Source organism: Calidris pugnax, unplaced genomic scaffold, assembly GCF_001431845.1.
Source record: "Calidris pugnax isolate Ruff unplaced genomic scaffold, ASM143184v1 scaffold3, whole genome shotgun sequence".
NCBI lineage: Eukaryota > Metazoa > Chordata > Aves > Charadriiformes > Scolopacidae > Calidris > Calidris pugnax.
The window spans coordinates 3,037,779-3,038,232 of NW_015090799.1; positions in this window are offsets into that span (position 1 = coordinate 3,037,779).

The window sequence follows — 454 nt, forward strand, 5'->3', positions numbered from 1 at the left end:
CCCAGCCCGACTCCCCTCGGGTGGGCTGAGGCCCAGAGAGAAAATCAGTCCCGTCAGGAGCTGGCTCCTTCTATTAAGAATTTGCCTGACATTGAGCAATGGCTTTTCCTGCGAATGCCAGGCCGTCGGGAGAGCCCTCCCTCAGCCCCCCTCACCCCATCAGCCCTCACAGGGGGGATGGCAGAGCATTCCCAGGATATACTGAATAGAATGGGAAGGGACCTCCGAGATCCTCTGATGGGTCCCCCGAAACGCAGCAGCCGCGCGGGGCGGGAACGGCCGCGAGTCCGGCACCCAGGGCTTGCACAGAAGCCGTTTGGCGGCGGGCACGGCAGCTGGGCCCAGGCCCCGCAGCTCCGCCGGGGCTGCCCGCTGCGGGGACCCTCGACCGCCGCCACCCCCGCTCCCCCGCCGCGGGGAAGGGCGCCGGGGGCCTCCGAGGCGGCAGGGGGCG